This window comes from Opisthocomus hoazin, chromosome 8, assembly GCF_030867145.1.
Source record: "Opisthocomus hoazin isolate bOpiHoa1 chromosome 8, bOpiHoa1.hap1, whole genome shotgun sequence".
In the NCBI taxonomy this organism is placed as follows: Eukaryota; Metazoa; Chordata; class Aves; order Opisthocomiformes; family Opisthocomidae; genus Opisthocomus; species Opisthocomus hoazin.
The window spans coordinates 51,104,657-51,127,007 of NC_134421.1; the positions used below are offsets into that span (position 1 = coordinate 51,104,657).

A 22,351-nucleotide genomic window follows, 5' to 3' on the forward strand; every position below is an offset into this window, starting at 1 on the left:
TGAATTCTTGCAAAGTGCCAGTCTTTTAGGCTGGGAGATCATATGGCTCATCTTTCCCCAGTAAAAGATTGTTGATATTCCAGGTGTGGGTCTGTAACGGGTATTGGTTCTCCTGGAAGATATGCATGGGCAGACCACTTTTTACCCTGTAGCAGAAGAAAGATCCCTGGACCCCTTTCTGGACTTGGCCATATAAACCTTACCCCATGATACAGTAAAGGCCCTGGGTTTCGTGAGTGTCAACTTGAGTTTTAATTTATTTTCAAAAATAGCAAAGATTCTGGAATGTGTGTATTTTGTGGTACTTTCTTCACCGTCACCTGCTGACTGCATCTACACCAACTTGTGGAACAATCTAGCTGGAGCTTACTTCTCGTATGTTCAAGCCACCTCATTACTGCGGGGAGCCACCTGAGAAATGTGTTAATGGCCATATGCCAACACATTCAGCTCTATAAAAACTGCTGAGATGAACCTGCTCCAACTGCTGAAAGTCAGAAACAACTACCCTCTTGTCTACACCAGGAAAAATACAACTTGCTAATTTGCCATCGGCCAGCAGCTGCTCTCAGGCTGGCAATGGTGGAACTGGTAAATGGAGCTCAGGCATATTTAACACTGTAATAAAATATAATTTAGAAATACAGAGCAGACTGGTAATGCTGCCTATTATCAAGGTTGTTTGACACTTCCCATTATAAGACTCTATTTTCAGCCGCTTACAAGTTTGCCAAATTTTAACAGCTTGCACTGAGATTTCTTTAACTCGGTGTCTGCCTCTTGCTGAATATTCTGTTATTGTTGTTTAAAAAGAAAAAGCAGTATTTAGCCAGGGCAGCTCAGCTGTTCCTAAGAAAGAGGACTGAGAAAATGTCTTGTTAGTCCTGTTAAATTTAGGTGACCTTTTCTTTTAACAGCTCAGAGGCAGGATTTGGCATGAGGGGGGAGATGCTGTCAGAGATGCTTGTGCTCTTTCTATGAATATTGACCAAAATAGGCTGAAGTGCAAGTCCTCAAAACATTTCAGTTAACGCCAGCTAGCAGGTCTTTAATTGGTAGCAGCTAATTTCCCCAAAGAGGTAATGCCTGCAGGCTGTGCAAGTATGGTCTTTGCAGTGGAGAAGCCGCTTCCCACCCAGCGCCAGGAGCCTGGGTCTGCGCACAGGCACTTCGGGACACGTGATGCCTGGCCACCATCATTATTATTCATATAATGGTGGAAAATAATAATAATGGCCACCATTATTATTACTCATATAATGGTAGAAATCAGATTATTATCATAGAACACTACAGGCAATCAAAACTGAAATAATTTTGCTATTGTTCACTGTAGGTTTTTCTCCAGTAACATGTGGCTCTATTTATTCTTTGCTTTGGTATAAAGACACTGTTGAAGTTGAGTGCTACTCCTGCCTACGTGTTACTGCAGGTGCTGGTTGGATTTTGATCCATCCCATCAGAGACCCCGGTCCTGTCTTCCCCTGGCCAGGGCCAGTGGCTGGAGGGCGAAGAGAAGGGAAAACACCTAAGCCCCTTTAGCCAAGCAAGGAAATCTGTCTCTGCTTTTAGCTATGCTGCCAGTCAACTGGTTATAGTAGCTATGGTCTAGCCATCAATATTGCCTTATCCTTTCAGCTTTCTGTTAGCCTACTTACATGGAAATTGCAGGACTGTCTCATGGCTTCTCTTGTAGAGCTCCTAAAATCTGCAGACTCCGCATCTCTGGGTTGGCGTACAAGCAGCATTAGTCTTTATCTGCTACATATCTACAGCTGCAAATAGTAAGGCTGCTGAAAGCCTATACCAAAAGGCTCAGAGAATCATGAAATCAATTATATTACTTTTTTCCAGGCAAACTGGGTTATGGTGGAGTTCAGCCATCCAAACGCATGAGCTTACCATTGGAGATGAGGCATGGCTGCAGGAAGACTGCACTTAAATTTAAAAATAACATTTGAATATTTAATTAAAACTCGTACCTTCATTATGCACCTTCTCAGTGCGTAGTGATGTCAGGTTAAGACATTTTAAACCTAAGGCAATTTTGTATTTTTGTAGTCACCTTTTTTTAACAGGCAGTGATTCTCCTGCTTTGCTGGCTGGCATCAGAAGCCCACACAGATAGAGGAAATTATGGAAAAAAAGTGAAACAGAAAAGAACTCAGAAGACTCTCAAACACATGCAATTTGCACGAAATGGTGCAAGATGTTTTCTCCTTTTTTTTTTTTCTCCCTGTTATCTGCTTTGTAAAACCATTCTCGGGCTGAAGGTGGATGGGGATCCTTTAATGACCCATCAATAAGACCTCTTAGCAGAGCTGAATAGCAGCTGTGACAGGTGACCTTCCTTTTTTCAGCCCTGCTCTATTAGTTCTCATTATCTTGCCTCTGGGTCACTTCTGGGGGCCTTTCAAGGCCCCTTCTTTTTCTCCTCTGAAATAAACTGCATTTCTTTCCATCTGGAGATGAGTCCATGTCAGTTGTTGGGAGAATGTGTCATTGACGGGAGATGCCTGTAGAAGAATACCTTGCTTGCCATGGCAGAAGCATTCTCATTGGAGAGGAAGCTGAGGCAGGGGAGGAAGGGCAGCGGGAGGAGATGGCCTGAGCGTAGCTGATTCAAATCATGTGGGGCAGCAAAATGCTAATTCCTTGCCTAATTCTGTTCCGTGATTGAGGCTGGTGGTGCCACCTCTGCCTTCTCTCCCGGGTGTGTTTTGTGGAGCAGCCAAAATAGTCTGCTGCTCCTCTGGCTACCTCTGCAAAGCTCTTTCATTGCTTCAGTTTTTCTCCAACACCTATTAAGTCAAGAAATAACTGTTTGGGGCTCTCTTTTCTGTCTAGCAAAGGTCCTGCTAACTGGTTTCCAGGTTTGTCCCCATATAGGTGCTGCTTAGTTCTTCCCAGCTCTTTGATTTCTGGGATTAGAGGAAGCAATTAATTCATTTCTGCTGTGGTGCATTAGCTAAGCTTGTGAGATTCAGTGATTTTATACCTGCCAGACAAGAGGCTTTTTTAAAAGCCCTTGCATCAATATTATTTTTATTCCTGTGACTTGTTTTGTGGAACTTGGATATTTGCAACAGTGTTGGTAGATGGTAGTGATGAATAAATAATTAAATCTGTTAGTAAAATGCTACATTTTGCTCTGATTTACTTGCAGATATTTGAAGTGGATATGAAATCGGGCAGAATTGATGTGGAAGGGGAGGGAGAAAGAGACAGCTTTTTACTGAGGTATCTGTTTCTTTGAAGTAAACTGCAATGTTATGCCGCAGTATTGTGATGCAAACAGTGTGAGAGTGTCCATATTTCATGTTTTAATAGCAGCCTGTTCTTACCCACTTTTGCTTTAGATGTGAAAATGCTATTTCTGAGGCTTTATCAGGTAAAACAAGGAACTTAGCATGGAAAGAACTAGGAGTGAAGTTTCTGCAGACATGTTTTCTTTTTCTAAATGCTGACAAATAACTCCTGCCAAATGCTACATAAAGGAGAAAAAGAAACATATGGCAGTTCAACAGGAGTGAAAAGATGAGCTAATCCAGCATCCAACAAGTCTTTGGATGAGACTAAAATAAAACCAACCAGCCTTTATCATGCTTGATAGCACCACTATAATTAGGAGTCTGTCACCAGGTTCATAATGAACCCTTAGCCCTATTTTCTGGGATTTATAGTCTGGTAGTAAGAGTCACTTTGGGTTGCAACTTGGCATACTAGAGCTCGCTGTGCAGAAGGCTCAAATCTAGTGTGCAGGTTTTAAATAAACTGACTGTTAAAAGTTGGGGGTGTGTGCCAGGGATGAGCTAGTTGTGCTTATAATCTGTCCTAAGTGTTTAAGGAGTCGGTGTCTAATGTGATTTATTTGCTGTTAGCATGAAAAATATAAATGTGTGGTTTGGTATCCTGATGTGCTCTCTTAAGCTGCCATGTAAGGAATCAAGATTTTTATTTATGTTTTTTCCCTCCCTGGGTTTTATGATCCCTACATCTGCCCTAGCAGAAGCTGCTGCTCAGAACTAGGGGCTAGTATTTGCTGTACTCTGCCTTAAAAATGAAATTTTAAGAAAGCTTATTCCTTACAAGTCAAGTTTTCAATCTTAGGGAAGAGTCTGGCAGATGAGGCAAAAATCCAGCCTGCTTGTTTCTCCCATCGTTCCCTCCATCCTTGACGCTTAGTCAGCTGCTGGCAGAGGGACTGGCTGTGCAGAAGGTTCCTCAGTTGTGTACACTGGCATGCAGTTAATTCGGAATTAAGGGGTTTAAGCGTCAGGAAGTGTTCACTTTTTTCTGAACCCAGAATTATTGTGTATCTAAGGTACCAGAAGCTGAAAGAAGCCCTCTTTAACATACCTTTATAGTGTGTTGTCCTCTCCCTTACAGTGCTGGAGTTTTTCAGCACCTCAGGATGTCTAATGTAGCTATTTGAGAATGTCGAGAGGAGACAGGGCAGAGCTCTCACAACATCTGCTCTGCAGAACATGCATCTAGTAATGAAAGGTCAAACAGAGGTATGCTAAGGTTGAGGATTTGGAGTACAGCTAGATGCCTAACGAGATTTTCAGAAACATTGAGGCTCTTCTGCAGCCTTGTGTGCCAAACTCTTAAGAGTCTGGCTTAAAAGGAATAACTAAGCAACGTCAATAACTTGAACAAAACCTGAGTAGGTCAGTCCTATCCCAGTATGATTCAACCTTCTGACTTGTATGTGAAAGCAAAGGTGAACTGAGGTGTATCCAGTTCACGTTTAATAGACAGTAAATGTTAACTTTCCCTCCCAGACACTTCAGGGGAGGCTTTGATGTTCATTTGATGAAGGTGAATGAGTTGGGGGAGGATTAGAGTTTATAACGTGCCGCAGTAGTTGTAAGGCTGGCAGGGCGGGCAGCCGAGTGGCGCCTCCGAACCGTCATTGTAGAGAAGAGATTTAAAAACCACGCACACGAGTGCTGGCAACCAGGGAGGGGGTGCATCTCGTAACCCCGCCACCCCCCTGCCGTACCGCTTCTGCTTGTCAGAAAGAGAATGTCTGCACTGCTTTTTGGACAAGGAGACCTCCCCAGAGCTCTACATTTATGAATTAGTAATTCATAAATTAGCAGCTGTAGGTTGGCAGTCTCTGCAGAGGCCTCTGCCAGGTTTTGCTTTCTCAGACAAGGCTGACCCATAAAGGCTGTGCCCATAAACACAGGAGTTGAGAAATTCTGTCAGAAGAGACGACTTGCTGTTGGAGGCCATCATGCCTTGTCTCTAGGCAAGATACTTCAAAACCCCATGGGAGCCAGGAACTGCTGCCTCTTCCAGATCCCTTGGCCCCAAGCCCCCGACCGGACCTCACGCCATGCAGACCCTGCTGGCACCCCTGCCGCCGGCTTCTGACCTGGCTGGCCAGGGAGGACAATATGAAGGAGAGCATGGTAACATGTGTGCCTCTATACACATGCATTCTTGGCTTCCTCGCCCATATCTGCTGGCAAGCACATGGTAGGAAGCAGCTGCTGACACTACTAGCTGCATTGCACTCTTCATTTGGGCCCTGTGCTTTCCAGCAGGAGCCATGAAGCGTGGATTTGAACCAAACCGTGACAGCCTTCTGGGCGAGAAGGAGAGACCATGTAAAGAACAAGGAACGCCAGGCAGGCAGGGACCTCTGCTCAGCTCTCGGTGCACAGAGGTGCAAGACCAGAGCTTGTTGCATGGATGAGGGAGGACCTGGGCAAACACTGCTGCTCCAGGTGGTCTCTCTGGATGAAGAGCTACTTGGTGTGGACATTACAAGAAAGCACGTAGCATACTCTAGCATACCTGTAAACAAAGGCAAGTATAACATCCGAGGGGAACATGGTGAATGAATAGGAGTCATTCAGCCATCTTCGAAAAGCCACCAGTCATGTGGTGCATAGAAACAGCTAACGACTTTGATATTGGCACTAAAGACTGACATCTTGAAGATTAGTGCGTGAACATGGGGGACCTTAGTGAGTATGGTTTTGATCATTACAAAAAAACAAGATGAGAGATTCAATCAGGAGTATAAAGCTGATCACAGAAGGAAGCCACTGTACAACAATCCCATTGAAAAGAAGGCTTTTTAAAATTTCCATTAATTAGAATATATTTGATCTCTTGGCTTCATCTTAATTTAGAGAGAAATGTGGAAGCACCTTCCAATTTTTGTTTCACAGCAGAAGCTTGCATAACCCTTCAACTGCTGGCATCTTCAAACTGCAGTATAAATTACAAAAGCAAAAGTTGCAGTTGATGTGGAAAACACAATCTGTGTCTACAGAGTCGTCTGCTTTAAAATGCCCATTTTATACTCTCCTCCAGAAGGTGTGACAGCTCAGCTTATTAGCAGGGCTGTTTTTGATTTGTGTTGTTAAATTTTGGGGGAAAAAAGACCTAAAGTTAAAAGGAAATCTTACAGTGATTTTCTGTTTTACTTTCAACAGCTGTATCACAATTCCTATCCTTTCTGTGTGTATGTAATTCACAAGAATATATAGATACACATACTTGATGTTACCACTTCTTGGAACTTCAGAATTCATTAGTTGATGCTTAGCAGTAGTTTCCTCTTCTGTTGCAAACTGCTGCTGAGTAAGGCATCAGCCAATCTCGGAAAAGCCTATTAAAAAAAGATCAACTCTCAAACAGCAAGGATGGAGTCTGGATGTTTATCTTCACTAAAGCATGCCAGCTGTTCCTCTCTTCCAATAAGAAAATTAAGTATTTGTCTTTTTTTTAATACTTTGCTACCAAATATTACTTACAAAAAGCGGCCCTTGCACGTTCTCTTCGTCTGACACATACAACAAATACTTTCGGAATACTGTTTTTTTCTGTTGCATTAGGAGTCAAACTGTCATGCTTGAGCTATCGAGCTATGAGGTTTCATTTTTGTCTCATCCTTCAGGAGTTAATAATTTTTTTAAAAATTGCCCAAAATATAATTTTGCATGACGGTTGTGGGGCTAAGACAAAACCTTTGCCTGGTTTGTTCTCAAGCTTCCAAGTTCCATTTTGAAAGTTCCCAGGTTTTGGTAACTTCAGAGTTTGACAAAACTAGAGAGTGAAGAAAAAACCCAGCAGACAGCAAGTAGCTAAGCCAGTGATTTTCACCCCGACGGGGAGCCCGGGTGGCACACGGTCGGCTCTGTGGGCAAGTAATCCCGGGCCGCCATTCCTGGCCTGTGTTTGAGGACTAAATGCTGCCTATTCACTGTGCATTTTGCCTTGCTAGTAGGTGCCTACAAGTTTTATTGTTCACTCTTATTCCAAGCGCTCGGAGGGGAAAACTATTATTTCTTCTGTTGCTATACTCTCCTGACAGTTTAAGAGCTTGAAGTTCTCCCTCCCTCTAGTACCTTCCCTGAGGCTTCAGAAGGGGACGTCTCTGCTACTCTGGTCCCCTCCTCAGCCCTTTCCAGTCCTCCTGCTTCACCAGCCACCTCTTCTTCCATTTCTCAGCAGTCCCTTATGGCTTTTCTGAAGAGAAGCAGTCTATATTTGGCATGATTCTTGCCTTTTTCATTAGTGCCATTGGTAAACTCATCATGGAGCAGTTAAATTGCCTGCACTTACTAATTTCATTCCGCTGTTCTTGCTTGTAAGGAGCAAGAGACTATTGCTATCTGTCTTCAAGCTCGGGAAGAGGCCACCAAGCTACATTAGTCTCCAACTTATTTGAAAGTACTGGGTTTTTTGCAAAACCAGAAATACCACAATTATTTTTAGCAGAACATCTCATTTGCCAAAGTTGATGATTTAGGTTTTCCATTTGCCCAGTTATACATTTATAATTTAGACATCCATTTAAAAAATGAAATCATTGAGTAGGGAAACAAAGGAGCCTGCACTTACTCAACGTGCTGTGCACAACAACTGTCGTAATGTGATGCGAGAAGCCAGCTCAAGTGTTTACAGTGCTCTTTCCCCAAATTTTTTTCACAATTTGGCTCCTTCACAGTACTTACTGCTTTCTGCTCACCAAGAGGAAGGGCTGGGAAGCATTTCTGGGTAAACAGAATTATTTTTTAGGAAAAGTTTTTCTTGCGAGAAAGGGAGAAGGTTTTTACCTTTGCAGGCAGGAAAAGAGGAAGGAATGAAGCCTCAGACCCAAGCAAAAGCAGGCAATTTAAGGCGCTGTGGTGGATTGAATCAACACAGCGTGTGTGTTTTGGATTTGTGCACACATGGTAAGAAAAGCCAGCAAAAGTCTTCATGGGATTTTACTGAGAAGAAGTTAATGCAGATGCCAAATCCATTTATCATTTCTTTGGTTATGTGCCACTGTCCTTTATGACCTTCTCCAGCCTTGGAGCAGTGAACACTTTCTCTCCCGTTACATATGCTTATTTTGTTTTTAACCAGTTCCTCACCACTCCACTGCTCATACGTTTTGTGGCACCAGCAATTTTTCCCCTTCCAAGGGGCTGGTGCATTGCTTTAAGGAATACAAGTATTTGGAGAGAGAACAGAATTGACCCAGAAGCAGATCTGGTGGATTAGTGAGACTTTTTTTGGGGTTGACAGGACTAATAGCGTACAGGACTGCTAGGGATCTGCTCCTCTTTCCAATTAGTATCTTGCATTTTTTCCCCATCCTGTGCTTTCCCCACCCTGTTTTTTCCCCCACCAACGTTTCCATTAGGAAAGGTAGGTTCCTCAACCACCTAGTTGTTTGTGGTCTGCCCGAGGAAGCTGGTATAAGGTTAAGTTCTTCCACAGCCCCCTCATGCAGCCTAGGAAAGGTGGTGTGCCTCAGTTGCTCTCTCTGCAAGCACAGGCAATTCATAGCTTTCCTGCACTTCAGTTCATTGCTTTTGCAGTCATTCCCTTCCATTGCTGCTTGAAGATATAACACAAAGCATGCTGCCAGCGCTGCTCGGCTGATGGTTGGAGAAGCTCCCCTTTGGTCATGCAGGAGGACATCTACTTTTGTTTTTATTGTTCTCTCATCCTTCCAGCCAGAGGTGTTGCCATCAAGAGCTGTTGGGCAGATCACAGCTCCTCCTCCAACCACAACTCTGTCAGCTGTTCCCGTGGTCAAAATTAGCAGGGATAGCTTACACAGTTTAAACAGCAGGTCTTCACACATCTGCCTGGTTTTGACAGAAATGGATAAGGGAGCATCGTCTGAATGGCTCTGCTGGCAGCTTTCAAGGTTGGTAACCTCCCCAGGGGTCCTGACAAGCACTAGGCTGAGGGTCTTTAACTGGTGTAGCTGGAGCTGCTGTCTGGCCACAAGTAGTGACGAACACATGTGACTTGTCTCATAGCAAATCATTTCTCTTAGGCTGTGCTTGAAAAAGCTGGGTAGGAATGTAGTCAAGGAAGTGTGTGCTTCAAACCTAGAGCTGTGTTGTTATGTGTGTGCTTAGTTCTGTTATGTGGTCATCGGATCCAAGAGTATTTGTTGTGACTGGCTGCCACAATTTACTCTCGGAGTGTTAAAAGAACAGATTATTTCAGAAGAGCGTCGCTGAGCTCACCTCAGTTTAAACCTTGGTAGGTGGAGTCCAGCAAACATGTGGTTGGGCCTAACAACAAAATTCGGTACTATGAGAAGTTAATCCACACAATGTGTAACTGATGCTTCCTAGAGAGCCTTGAGATACAACAAATGCAGTTATCAACAAAGAATTAAGTAATGGTTGTGACAGGAAAGGATCTGTTAGCCTTCTTGTAGACTGGCAAGGCTCGGGTGCTCTTCCAGCATGATACTGGCATGTGTGAATATGAACTTGGAGGAGGAGATACTGCATGAAGTACTATCGACTGGAAGGCCGCTTATGTGGTGATACTGCAGAAGGAGGAATTGGACATTTTTCTGTATCCTTTGTCAGCAAAACTAGAGGGAGAGTTTCCAGCTTCTGTGGTTTCTCCTCTGTCCCCACTGAAGTTCATCACCACCTCAAGCTGTGCTTTTGTGGGACAAAATTTTTGGCCTGCGTATGTATGTGTGTGTGTGAGAACCGTACAGATACACACCCTTGCTTTGTACTCTTTTAATAGTTTGTCACAGAACTGATCCTGTCTGTCTTCCTTTCCCTCCTCCCCCGCCTTCGTTTTTGGCAGCCTTTTCCTGAGTTGGGTTGCTCCAACACAGCACGGGGTCGAGGACACATCGGCAGTGGTGTAAGCAGGGAGTAAGGCCGGACTTAGCTGTGAGTAAATTTTCAGCCTCATCCGTGTCTGTTGAGCTGTCTGTGTGCCCGTGCTCTGAACTGGGTCTGTGAATTGCTGCAGAAAGCACTTCATGGAAGTGACACCAAACTGGGAGGTGTGGTAGACACACCGGAAGGCTGTGCTGCCATTCAGCGTGACCTGGATAGACTGGAAAGTTGGGCAGAGAGGAACCTGATGAGGTTCAACAAAGGCAAATGCAGGGTCCTGCACCTGGAGAGGAACAACCCCATGCATCAGTACAGGCTTGGGGTGGACCTGCTGGAGAGCAGCTCTGTGGAGAGGGACCTGGGTGTCCTGGTGGACAACAGGTTAACCATCAGCTCAGCAGTGTGCCCTGGCTGCCAAGAAGGCCAATGGGATCCTGGGGTGCATCAAGAAGAGTGTGGCCAGCAGGACGAGGGAGGTTCTCCTTCCCCTCTACACTGCCCTAGTGAGGCCTCATCTGGAGTACTGTGTCCAGTTCTGGGCTCCCCAGTTCAAGAAAGATGAAGAGCTACTGGAGAGAGTCCAGTGGAGGGCCGCAAGGATGATGAGGGGACTGGAACATCTCCCCTACGAGGAGAGGCTGAGGGAGCTGGGCTTGTTCAGCCTGAAGAAGAGAAGGCTGTGAGGGGACCTAATAAATGCTTATAAATATCTGAAGGGTGGGTGTCAGGAGGATGGGGCCAAGCTCTTTTCAGTGGTGCCCAGTGACAGGACAAGGGGCAATGGGCACAAACTGAGGCACAGGAAGTTCCGTCTGAACATGAGGAAGAACTTCTTCCCTCTGAGGGTGACAGAGCACTGGAACAGGCTGCCAAGGGAGGTTGTGGAGTCTCCTTCTCTGGAGATATTCAAGACCCGCCTGGACAAGGTCCTGTGCAGCCTGCTGTAGGTGACCCTGCTTCGGCAGGAGGGTTGGACTAGATGACCCACAGAGGTCCCTTCCAACCCCTACCATTCTGTGAGTGGTCACCTCTGGCAGAGGGTGTGGAGGGTGTAGGAGCTAATCGCTGCAGGAGAAGGGGAAGGGCTGGAAAAGCCTCCAGTCAGCTCTGTCTCCAGAGGATCCATCCCATAGAGTAACACCCTAAAGCTCTGCTGCTGGTCCTCTCCATGCCGTGGTGTAAGAGATAACCATGCTCTCCTCCAAAGCGGGCTGATAAAATCTGCTTCCGTTGCACAAAGCTGCATTGCTCCCTTTGTGGGGAAGGAGCCGAGTTTCCCTGTGGGCCCTAATTGTAAGTTGCCTCTCTTGCTTTCAAAGGTGTCTGCCTAGTCTGGATAAAACTTCATTTAAGTCTTGGTTTTCCTTGGAGCTTGCTTTCAAACTTAACAACAACAAAAAACCCATTGAGCAAGTGAAAGTACAGGCTGCTGTGTTTCTTGATTTGTGGTGGTGTTTACCAAGAAGGACTGACTTTGACTGACAGTCTCTCTTACAAGGGAAAAACAGATCCACATTGAAATATGCTCTTCTCTCAATTAGCTTAATGGGAAAATGAGCTCCTTACATATTTTCTTTCTCTCCCAGGTAAATTCTTAATTAATTCAATTTTGGTACATTCTTCTGACCAAATGGTTGCATTTTCTAATAAGCTTCATCTCCTTCATTATGGTCAGGCTAATAAATCCCTTAATTTTGGAGAAGTAATTCAGAAGGTTGAATTTTGGTATTTTCTCTGGACCTTCATTTTCTGCCATAGTAACATATAGCCTTTGAAGTTGCCATCAGCATAGCTTTGGCCTCTACAAAAACCTGTTGGAAATGACAACAACTGTCATCCAGTGACTTGCTTTAAGACCGAGTTTTTTAGGTAATGGCACTAATGTAATTCAGCATGATGTATATTTAATAATCTCCATGGAATTCCAATACTAGAATTTGGACTGAGGAAACAGAGTGGGAATTGGCCTTGTCTGTCCCAGCATTGTCTGTCTGATCTTGCAATCACCTGTTGCCTTGTGGCACCATCAGAGTGTCTAACGCAAACTTGGACACCACTGTAGTGGCATTAAACCCCCTGACAACATGCTTGCTTTTCTTAGGAACTCCTTAAGAGCAGGAGGTGGCAGCGCCTGCAAATAGCATAGCGGATGGTTTCTAGCAGTGTGCCACAGCTCCTTTGGGTGCATTGCCGAAGAGCTGGTTTACAAGGCTCCCTTTGCAGGGGCTGTGCTCGTTACCACCAGGTAACTGCTGAGGCAGCACATGGTTGTGTGTTTTGGATCCGTTTTCATGCCTCGTCCTCCAGAGGCAAGTCATGCTAGTTTGTGAGGATACCTCAAAATAGAGGCGGTTGCCGTCCAATGAACATGTGTTATTTGGCTTAACATACGAAAACATTAGCTAGGGTTTTCTTGTGCCTGTTGGCTAAAAGGTGTTCTTTTAAAGGAATGCCAATAATAATAAGAGCTACTTCAAGTAAGGTCTGAGTTTCTTGACTACAAGTGGGAAATTATGTAGATTACTAACCTTGAGAACCCTCTGATACTCAGTGTCATGATTAGAGGGTGTGAAAGTCTGTTTGAGGACTTGGCTAATTTAAACTACTTGAGCTCCACAGAAAAATTACTTCAGGTAATGCTTGACAGCTGTGTTTTCTAGCAATAAGGACTCAATGTGTTACAGAAGATGTAGTTTGTTTGCTGTTTGTGACCTTCTCTTGTTTTGAAGCAGTGCTTCACTAATGACTGGTTTTGAGGCCTTGAGGAGGGGGTAGTTTTGCTAATTGTGTTCCGAGCTGAAGTTACATGACTGAAGATTGAATAGATGTTTTCTTTTGCTGTGTGACATGCTCGGATTTGTTGGCTTTAGAAGATGTAATTGGAAGGTAAGATGGCAGCTTTTGTAAAAGGAAAGTGTTTGAATTTTACACTCGGTTTAAGAATCTTTTACTCTCTGTGTGTGCCCATGCATATGATTTAAACCACATTTCTAGAACACATGTGGAACATATTTGAAGTCAATAAGCATGTAATATGTATGCAAACGGTAGTATTATGGTTTAAACTGTGTGTGTGTATATAATTATTTTATGTTTTTTTATATATATATTTTACTGGATGCTAATTCATCTCACTAAGACTTACCACAACATCCTTAAGAACCACTGCTACTAGGAGAGTGTCATCCCTTGTGGCCCATCTAGCATTTGTGTTAAGTTGTGCCTGCCTCCCTCCAGAAATCTGCTTTCTGCTGCCTTTTCCTTCTCAAGCTTCAGAGAGGCTCAAGTCCCCCATGAGAACAAGGGTCTGTGGTCTGGAGACCTCCTCGAGTTGTTTACAGAGGATGTCATCTACTGCTTCACTGTGTGGTCTGCAATAACCTCCCATCACAATGCTGCCCTTATTGGTCTCTCTTCTAATGCCAACCCACAAGCATTCACCCATCCTGTAAGTGAGCACCACACAGTTGAGCGGCCCTTTCATGTAAAGAGCAGCAGTTCTTCATTGCTCCATTTTGTTAGGTGGATCTCTCTAGTAGCCTTCATTGCTTGAGAGAGTCCCATGGTCATAAAAGCCAAGGTGCTGCCTGGGATACCAGTTGTTCAGCCAGACATTTATTTGCAGGAATTGTCCATTTCTACCTAGGCGTTTGCCTTTAGGATCAAGGAAAACATCACCCGGACTCCTACCTTTATGCATAGAGCTCTGTAGCAATTCTTCATGTGTTCCAGGTTCTCCTATGGCAACGTCATCGGTGCCTACATGGATGAGCAACAAGGGGTGATAGTTGGAGGGACAGGCAAGCTTCAGTTGCCTTTCTACATCATCCCAAATCTGGTACCCCACAAGTAAAACATCTCCCATGACAGCATCTTTGGTCAGTAGGTGAGTGCCTTTGACCCCTGCAGAAGGCAATTTCGAGCCTCTGTCACCCAGCTACTCCTCATGGTGCACATGCTCAGTTCAGGCCTTGTGGGCCTTGAAATCCCACTTCATGGAGTTTGTCCCCCATCCTGGGCTATTATGTCACAGTACCAGTCCTGCCCATTCAGACCTGAGGGCAGAGAAGGAGCCTGTGTCCTGCCCCAGAAGTGCCAAGGTGCCAGCTGCTTGGGAGTCTCCATCTGTGTGCTCACACGGTAGCCTCTCAACGTCCCTCCTTCTTCACGTTGTGTGGCTTGGGCTCTTGCTTTTGCAAGACCATGAAGACCCTGTTTATCTCCTGCTCAACCTCTACTCTCCTCCTCCCAGAGCCCCTTTACGTGGCTGTCCAGTGCCTCATGGCACTGCACTTTCCTGGGGGAGGCCATGGGGTAGGCTGTGGTCACCTCCTCCCTCTGGGCTGTGGCTGCTAATTTGATAGGGTGCTATCTCCAGCCACTGCTTCTGATCCAGAACCTGCTAGTTCAGGTGGGAAGGGTGAAGTGCATGATAGCCCTGGGCTTCGTGTAGGGCAAGGAAAGGAAACAAATTGCTGAAGATTCCCCATGGCATGGTGTTTTACCAGAGTCTCACTGGGACAGGAGGATGCAGTGTGGCTCTCCAGTAAAGGAGGGTGGCTGTGCTGGGCTGGAGGGATCCTGAGAGGAGAAACTCCACTGGGTGGCCAAGCCTGACTTCTCACAAATAGTGTTTTAAAGGCTAGTCCTGACAACGGTGAGAAAATGTTTCTTGCTTTCTTGTCTCCAGGCATCCTATTAACAGGCTTGCTGCAGTCAAGCTCTCAATTTCAAGAATATAAAAACTGTAGGGTTGCTTTTTTGTTTTGTGTGTTTTTTCCCTACAAGGTGTGGTGATACCTATTCTGGACTTTTTTTTCTTTTTTTTATTCCCTCCCCCCTCCCCAGTGCCAGAAAGAAACAGATTCTTTAGTTCTGAGAAGTTACCTTTGCCATTAAGAACTACCTTTGAGATAACTTTCTAAGCCACCTGAGAGTTCTCCCATGAAAGTCAATAGTTCTTTGTGTTGTGGTGGTGTTTTTTCTTTTTAAATTGTGGAATGCCTTTTCTTCATTCAAACACATACCTCAGCCTCATCAGAATATTAATAAGTAGGTTTTTATGCATAAGTATTTATTTCCAAACCCAATTTATGACTGTTATGGTTTGTTGGATCAGCGACTTCATTTTTTAATGAAAATTCTAAGGAGGTTTTGATTATGAAATGCAATGTCTTGCAAAGAGCTATTAAGTTTTAACATGTCAATATCCGCTTTTCTTTTAAATGACTTTTGAAACTTCATACCTGTTTAAAAGTAGAGGAACTGCGGATAAATTAAAAGCCTGGGTGACAGGAGGTTTCTGTACCTGTAATGATTTGAAAAAAATAACTACACAAATGACTTTTGAGTCAGATTCAGACTCGCAAAAGGATGCGATGCTCTAGAGTAAGATGCAGGATGATTCTTTAGGCCTTTTTTTGTGTTTAAAATAAGCCCTTTGAAGAGGTTTGGGGGTGTTTTAAAAGCTGATGACTAAGTTTAGTCTTATGGTCCCTCAGCGAGGTGGCTGATGTGATCCTTCTAGTGCGGGAGAGGAATTTCGGCAGAAAGACGGCGTTACCCAAAATCGTACAGTGCGACTGCCATCTGGAAGTGAAGCTTGCGTCCCTTACCCCATGGTTTTGCATTTGAGCCAGTCCTCCCACACGAGCTCCTGAGAAGCTGGGGGGAGAGGAGGGAAGAGGGGGAAAGTCGGTTACTTATTTCACCCTGCGTAAGTTAAAAAGCCCTGTGCAACATCATGGAGGAAGACACGGGAACGGCATGGCTACTGGTTAGAACATGTGCCCACGAAGGTGGCGAGACAGTGGTTTACAGTTTGCTGACAAATGGCTTGGTTTCAATCCAGCTTAAGTTGGAAACGAAACACTAAGCTGTAAGTGAACTGGATCCTATAGCTGTTCCTCAGATCTGGGCTTTCGTAGGGCTGTGCCCTGGCCGGCCACTCCCAGAGCAAGGCTCTCGCAGTGCCTTGTCCCCGGCCAGATTATTCAGCTGAATCCATTAGAAAATTGGCTGCACGTTTGCCAGGGGTTTGTTGGCCCTAAGGCTGGCCTGTCTGAAAGGAAAATGTCGCTGGAAGATGTCTGGAGAGCCCCTGTCCCCAGGGTTGCCTGCTGGTTTGTCGGCACTGAGAGGGAGGGAGAGCTGGAGAGGCCATTTTGTGCTGCACGGAGCAGTCTGTCCTCCAGCCCCCATTTGGCTGCGCCAGGAAGATGAAGATGGGAGTGAAATGAAAGGAGAATGATCACCTTCCGCTGAACCACTGAGCTGTTCCTGATTCGGGTGTTGGGGTTAAAAATGGCATTATAGGTTTGCCTCAGGTACTCACATCCGTGTTTTATTGGACGTTTTTTGACTTGGCCAGGAAAGCTGGGTGATCTCTGTGTTAGTTCTGGCATCCTGCCAGTCACCTTCCACTGCCCGGAGAGGTGGTCCTGCCCCCGCCCTTGCCTGTATCGCCTCTGGAGCTCGCCCATCTGCACAACGAGCCAGCTCCACTGTCTCACGTGGCCACAAACTCGCCGAACCAAAGAAAATGAGTTTTTTGCTAGATTAGTTTATTCCTGAGGGCCAGCTGCAAGGAGGAGCTGGGACCACAGGGTGCAGGCCAAGGAATGGAGAAGGCTGCATGCAGGCAGAAGGTCAGCCTGCCTAGTGGCTGGGATCTGCTGGGTCGGCTGCTCGGAGCCGTGCCCGAATCATTCCGTCTTGGGCATCCACCAAGATGCAAATTCAGTGAAGCTTGTCCTGTAGAAAGACCACGCTAATCCCCTCCTGCCTCTCTCATCTGTTTTTCAGTGTGGGTTCTCTGAGATTTCTTTGGGGGCTATTCCTTACTTTCATGCAGTTCTGTTAAAAGAGCCAGTCAAGCACAAGAGGACAAATTGGTTTAGAAAATATATTTTGTTCATCCTGATGCTCATAAAAGCATTTGTGTTATAACCTGTAAAAATGAGTGGATTTCAGAGAATCTATTCCAATTTCCTAGTCATGCGAACTGTAGCCACTGTCAGCACAGGTGATCCCTCACCCTAAAATATTAAAGCTAGGGCTAGGGGAAATATTATTCTTCAGCTCAGTAATTCTGTATCTCACAGCAACAGCTTCCACAAGTCGATGACTATTGTAAATGCTGTGTCTCACAGTAAAATGGATTTTAAAAAGAAATATTTTGCCTCATTTGGTCTGTTAATTAAAGTCAACATGACTTGGAAAAATTATTTTGGGAAAAATAGAAGCCTGCTGTATCACCGTGGGAGAAGAAAAAATGAAAGTGTATCACTTCGGGGATGTGATTGTTTCTCAGGCAGAACCTCTTGTGCTGAAAAGTATTTCAAGGAGAGGGTGCTTCAGACTCTGGTAAGGTTACATGTTATTTGAACATTGTACAGCAACTCAGTCTGAATACCTGAAAACCTTCCCAGGTATTTCATGGGAAAGATGCAAAAGGCAGCGTTAGCCTTGTGCTGCTTAACAGTTAAACTGGACTTCTAGTCTTCGCCTGGCAATGACAAGCAGGCTTGAACTGGGCGTATTTACAGGGTGTTTTGTTAATCGTCCTTCTTTTCTAGCAAAGATTAAAAAGCTAGCCAGAGCCTTGCAAGCTACAGGAAGCATTTGTTGACTAACCATGGCAGGAGCTAATGAATACTTTGTCTCCTGCGGACACTGCTGTACAAAGAGATAACAGGAGGGAACACCAAGCATGCCACCTTGCCCATCTACTTGCAGTAACTCAGCCAGCTGGTGATTAAAGCCATCTAGTTTCTGAGGGCACCGACAGAAATGCTCTGGAATTTCACGCTGAATTGATTTAAGAAGTTACTGCTCCAGCTGTCAGCTATGTTTCTTTGGCAGGGATGGTTGAAGGAAATTAAGGTCTACTCCCCCCTCATTGTCATTCACAGCCTGGTACGCTAACTTGTGCTGAAATATTCTGGCCATCCTTTTCCAGAAAGGGCAACCACCAACAGAAGGGCAGGATTGACAGTTTGGGGTGGCATCTGCCACCAGGCGTGAACCACTTGGGCTGATATGCCCACACTGCATTATGTTAGGGTTCGGAGACTGGTCTGTGTGGTATCTCACCATGAACTTCACCAAAACGGTATAGATTATATGCTCACGTCAACAGAGAGCATGGTGATTACCGGGAATCACATCCTATAGCAGATGCAATTGCCGCTTGCCCAGGGAGGCAAATTCACGGACTTTCATGGGTGCATGTGTCTGGCCACACCATCATGGGCTTCCCTCCTGACTGTAGGAAGGGTGGGGGCATGCTTCAGCGCACCCCTCAAAAGAGCCCTTTCTTTTATTTTGAAAGAACTCATTTGAGATTTTGTTTTTCTTTCCTTCTATTACAGTATGCTGTGTTCCTTGTTTTGAGGAGTTCAAAATCGGGCTTTCTGGTGAAGTTAACCTTTCTTCACGTGTAAGGCAGGGTTTAGAATACTTCTACTATTGAAGGTCTTTTCCGGGTTATTCACAGAATTGGAAGGAGGGGAAGGCTTTTCTGTCAGGTCCATAAAATAAATTCAAGTCAGACAGGTTTTGAACGTTCTAGAAAACTAGAAGAATATGTTGCTGTTAAAGGAGTAGTTTCACTGGAGCTCTGCATGCGCTGCTGTCAGTCGTTAAGGTTTATGCATTCCTCAGGATCTGGTCCCTGGGAGTGAACCACAATCATTTTGCAGGCTAGACACCATTTGACATTTCAAAGAGGTGTGAGCATATAGCTTTCATGAAACAAAGTATTGTTTAATCTTAACAGAGATTGTGCAACATGTAAAAGAAGAATTTACTAATAAAAATCAAATTAATACCTTTTTTCAAGATTTACCATTTCCTGTAGAGCGTGATGGATTGAAGTCATTCCTCTGAGCTCCGGCAGAGGCATACCCTCATCTCCTGCAAATTACTCTAACACTATTTCGGTATCTTTGATTTGTAGTCTTGATGGCTGGCAATGCAGTCAAAGTTATGGAGATGACAATTGCCTACTCCTTTGTAGCTGTGTGGTTTGTCAGTTTACTGTGGGGTTACTTACCGTTGTATTATTTTGGTTTTCTGGTGGCTTCTTAGTTTTTTCTACTAGGGTGGAAAATCTAGGTTATTCATTCATTGAAAATATCACTATAGCTACTATATTATTATCTTAATAACCTGGGTCAAATGGAGCACTTGTGCACTGCTAGAGATCGGTCCCACCTTCTCATAGCTGTCTGTCAGAGTGCGTGGCCTTCACCCTCGGAAAATGCTAGGCAATTGAAAATTACTTTATTTCCATGCAATTGCCTCTCTGAAATGGCTCTTGCTTTCTGCACCGTCACCCATTGCATACAGCTAAATGGACAAACATGAAACTGTTGTGAATATCAGTGTGATGCGCGTGTCAGAATGTGTCATGTATAATCTGAAATTACCAGCAGACATTTATCTGCCCTTTTTCTGTTTGTTTTGTTGATGGGTTTTCTGGTTATGTGTATTTGGCCTGCAGGTATTATATATGTTAAATTCTTTTTCTAAACAAATCTAATGCAATATATTCATTCTGTTTTGAGTGGCTTATCTTCCCTGCATTATATAAGCATGTAATAATAACTAAGTAACAAATTTTATAACAAGTCAAATAAGCATTGTTTAAAATTCTCATTTGAGAAAATGGTCACTGCAGGTGCTGTATTTTTCTTTAAAACCGTCAACTGACAGCATGAAGTAAAAATAAAAAAGCAAAAGTATGCATTTTTGAAGGAGGTTGAGGTACAGAAAATAATACTTCAGGAATAATTTAGTTTTAATAACCTTAATTCTTAGAAGAATTGCATTCTATGGTTCTTTACCATTACTGTGTGTGGTTGTTTTTTTTCTAGGAGGTAAGCGTGGAGACCTTGGCAATCTCTGCCTCACATTCGCCAGTTAAAGATAATACCAGTTGCTCCTAATTTATAGTAGGGTAAGGAAGAAAAGACTAGGTCCCAGAACTGGTAAACAGTGAAAAATACTCTGTAGAGGGATGAATGTTTCTGCATTCTTTTTCTTCAGCTCTTGGCAAAAAAGCATGACAGTGGCTTATATGCATTTTTTCCTCCCATTTCTCTCCCTGATGGCCATTAACACTGTTACTTCCATTATCATGTTTGAATTAGTATGCTTTCCTGAGAGAAGTTTCTTCTTCACATAGCAGTTTATTTGAATATGCTTATGGTCAAGGCACGACTGTATTTTTTTCTGCTGAGCTTTTGGCTACCCTACAGTGTTTGGGCTATGCTAAGTATTCAATTTGTTGGAGGCCTTCTGAATCTAGAAAATAATCTGGTTATCTGAGCTGAAACATAAAGCAAACTTCTACAAGAAGAGTTTTATGAACATGTTGCTTTCAAATAGTAGAAGTCACTTTGAAGTAATTTCTTCTTCTGAGGTGGTTTTAAGACACAAGTTACCCCGACAGGACAAGTGTATGGATTCTCTGATGTCCCTTGTCGTTAAAGTTAACTATGCAAGTCTGACCACTGGTCAGAGAGACCTCCCTTTCGAGAGGAACATTTCAATCTTTCTTTGAACCTTGGACTTCAGAGTCCTGTAAACAAATGGTTGGAGCATGTGACACAGTAACACAGGACATGATTTCCTGACCACCTTTGTGTTTTGTGCACAGTCCCTCTGCATTACTAACCATAAATACATGAGGTCAGGTAGCTAATCGTGCTCTTATTAGGGCTGATCTTTGTGTTTGCTTTCCAAGGAAACTACTTAGATGCATATAGTGTTTAAGATTTGCTTGTAAACATGTAAAAAGCTATTACTATGCAAATTTGTACCCATGGCCTTCCATTTTGCTTGATTTCTTGGGCTCTTTGAGGACTACAGCTATAGGTAAAGTGCTGCAAACCATGGTATAACCCTAGAAAGGGTTAGCTTTTAACCCAAGACTTGGCTCAGTTCTTCACAGCTGTATGAAGGCAGCCACATCGTGTAATGGTGTCGTCTCATTAGATAATCAGTTGACCAGATACATCATTACTTACGAATGCATTGTAGAGAAAAATCTCTTCTGATTCTGGTCTGTGGTTCAGCTGTGATACGAAACTTAAAATCAAGCAAGTGTGTATATATATTTAGATGACTGACTTCTGAATGCAGGCCAGACAGAAGCAATTTGCACATTGAAATGTGACAAGCTCACAGTGTAGAATTTTAATCAATGAGACGTTTTAGCTCATCTCCATATATTATTCATGCTTGAAGACTAATATCAGATTGAAATACGGCAAACTTGCTCTTCCCAGAGGAGAATTTGGAGAGGGTGTGTAAAGATTTGGGGTGATGAGGTTAGGCACAGTGAGGAGCACTCTGCCCTGTTACAATGTTTATCAAACTAGTTTTTTATGGCAAAAGGTATCTGTTACCACCTTTGGTGTAGTATAAACCTGCCAAAGTACTGGCACTCTTCCAATTTCTCATGTTAGAACTGAGTTCCAGAGACAAGGCTACCATGGGGCCCGCAGTGCTTTGCTTTGTGGAAATTAATTACTTTGCTGCTCTAATTTGTGAGGTTAACTGGCTGTTGCGTGGAATGGTTGCACTGTTCTTCACTGTGTTACTGGTGTCGGACAACTTCCCTTGCAGCCGTCACCTTTCACAGGACTGTGATGGAAATGTCACAGATCACCTCACTGCACAGTGTGTGTTACCCAGCTGCCCAGAAGGATAAGTGTTTTGCAACTGCAGAACATGGTTGTCTTCTTGAAAGTACCAGGACAACATCCTTTGGCCATCGTTTGTGTGTAGACACGATCAGTCATTCCCAGTACTTTTAGTACATCACACGAAACTTACAGTTCAGGTTTTCAAAACTTGATCAACAAATATGAATTAAAATATAAAAAGAAAGAATTCTTATATAGTAAAAAGAAACTTGTCCTCATAAAAGGAACATTGAGATCACTGGGAACTTGAAAGATGAATTTTAGGCAGAGAATGATTGACTTGTATTAATAGGGGGGAAAACTTTATTCCCAGCTGGAGAGGAAACAGCACTGGCAGAAAATCTTTGAAGCATTTGTTCATAACAGAACAATCTAGTCTTTGGGATTCTGTTAAATGAATTAAGATCGGCTTCCTTTCTCTTAACATGCTGAATTAACAATAGGAGGTTAACAGTATTGAGACAGAATTCTGAGAGTTCTGACTTGGTTGGCGCTTTGTAAGTGGATAAACTT

The 22,351-nt window shown here is 43.9% G+C and overlaps 1 protein-coding gene across 7 annotated transcripts in view; it reads left to right on the top strand.

Moving 5' to 3' along the window:
- PLXNB2 (plexin B2) overlaps positions 1–22,351 on the top strand; it is a 266,904-nt gene that overhangs the window by 40,989 nt on the left and 203,564 nt on the right. The window contains exon 3 of one of the 7 annotated variants that reach the window (XM_075429278.1): positions 3,167–3,240. The exons of the other annotated variants lie outside the window; for them this stretch is intronic. The gene's annotated coding sequence lies outside the window, so the exon portion shown is untranslated. The remainder of the gene's footprint in view (positions 1–3,166; positions 3,241–22,351) is intronic. 7 annotated transcript variants of the gene reach the window in all.